The sequence below is a fragment of the Armigeres subalbatus genome, chromosome 2, assembly GCF_024139115.2.
Source record: "Armigeres subalbatus isolate Guangzhou_Male chromosome 2, GZ_Asu_2, whole genome shotgun sequence".
In the NCBI taxonomy this organism is placed as follows: Eukaryota; Metazoa; Arthropoda; class Insecta; order Diptera; family Culicidae; genus Armigeres; species Armigeres subalbatus.
In genome coordinates, this window is record NC_085140.1 from 26287143 (window position 1) to 26289354 (window position 2212).

Consider the following 2212-nt stretch of genomic DNA (forward strand, 5'->3'; position numbering starts at 1 on the left):
TGATGTTGAATAGCAGACACGAAAGACCATCACCTTGCCGTAACCCTCTGCGGGTTTCGAAGGGACTCGAGAATGCCCCTGAAACTCAAACTACGCACATCACCCGATCCATCGTTGCTTTGATCAACCGTGTCAGTTTATCCGGAAATCCGTGTTCGTGCATTAGCTGCCATAGCTGGTCCCGATACACCTGATCTGTGGTAGAGCATTCATACATAAATCCCGCCTGTTACTGCCTCACGAACTCTCTTGCAATTGGTATTAGTCGGCGGCATAAAATTTGGGAAAGTACCTTGTAGGCGGCGTTCAGCAATGTTATTGCGCGGCAGTTGCTACAATCCAACTTATCACCCTTTTTGTAGATGGGACACACGACACTTTCCATCCACTCCTGCGGCAGAACCCAAGGCAGAACCTCATCCTCCCAAACCTTGGTAATTACCCAGTGTAGTGCTCTATAGCCAGTGCCTTACCACCGTGTTTAAACAGCTCTCCTGGTAGTTGGTAAACCCCAGGGGCTTTGTTGTTTTTCAGCCAGCCGATCTCCTTCTGGATTTCCTGGAGTTCCCAGCTCGTTGTTGGTGTCACAGTTTTGGTAGAAGGTAGCCGCTCGATGCCCGCTTTTCCACACTTTCTGTCCTGTCCAGCAGATTTCCTGCTGCGCTACGACATCGTGATCCTTTATTCGTCGCCTAAGTCGTTGCCGATTGTATCGAGTCGTATTATCTTCTATGTCGTTCGAAATGCTTTGTGCGCTTTGAGCGGCACACGGTCGCTTTGGCGGAGTCTACTTGCGGATACATGCAGCTTTTTATAGAAGTTTAACAGGGCCCACGTTCAAACCCCACCACATCTTAGGAAGGCACCACAACTCGCAGATGGCCTGAGAAGGGATCGCCCCGGCGAACGTCCACGTGGTGAAAAAATATTTATCTTTTCTCAAGACAGAATGCAAAGATAAAATCTCGTCGAAGCCATTTCCTAAAGAATTTCAAATTAATCAGAACCCGCATAATCTTGAACAATAATCCCGCATAATTAAAAAGATATGGAATACTATGTTGTACTATGTAAATGAAATCCAGAATTTGCACACGGTAATGGCTGCCGTTTCTTTTGACACTTGGCTGCCTATAGCCACAGAGAAACAGACGTCTCACTCTACATATGTTCCATCGTACATCATTTCAACGGTTTATTTAACTTTTTGTAGGTGGTCAATCGGCCACCGATGGCGCTTTCATCGATTTTGCTTGCTTTTGATGTTTGCACACTACCGCCATCTGGTTGCCGCTTGGCCACTCACCGGGATTTTAGCATTGGGTGACAAAGTTTTCGTGACGATGATTTTGATTGCATTTTGTTCTAAGTGAGACGTCTGTTTCTCTGTGCTATAGCTATATACTGTATCGTTACTGTGTCACTTATAAGTCATGTACCCTTCTCCATCGTTTTCTCACAAACGAATGGAAAATAAGAAGTTGCGTCCTAACGCCCTACCTCATTTATGGTTGCAAACAATCGGTCAAGAATACTTGAACCGGTGTTATAAAAATTCTGGTAAATCAGTAAAAATAATATTTTTGTGTTTAGGACATTTTAAGACAAATTTTGGGCTGTGCAACATTTCAAAACGAATCAACCATCAGCCCAAAACGTCAGGCCAAAAGATATTTTAGTTACTAGATAAAGATTGTCGCTGTCGTCGCTGTCCGGAACATCTTTTGCTGGCGAGGATAGGGGATCTAAATGTCAATGAAGGAAAAATACATACGATTTGACAGTTAGGTACCACACATGTTTCGGACAGCGGAACAAAGGGAACTGAAGCGACAATCTTTATCTGGTAACTAAAATATCTTTTGTCAGGCCCAACAACTCCGAACTGACTGAATGGCTTTATAGTTTTGCCAAAGTTGTGCGAATAATGTTTGAACATTAGCTTTGAAGGAAAATAAAAAAACAATAATTCAAGTGATTTGCTTGCAATACTACACACTTAAAATAAATCGCCGAATTCGGTAAAATTTTACCGAAATCTCAACAGCAGAACAGTTCGGTAAATAATTTAACTGATTTTCGGTGATTTTGACAGTTCAGCCATGTCAAAAATTACGAAAAATCTGTAAAATAAATTACCGAACAGTTCTGCTGTTGAGATTTCGGTAAAATTTACCGAATACGGTGAAATGAGTTAAGTGTGTACACACTT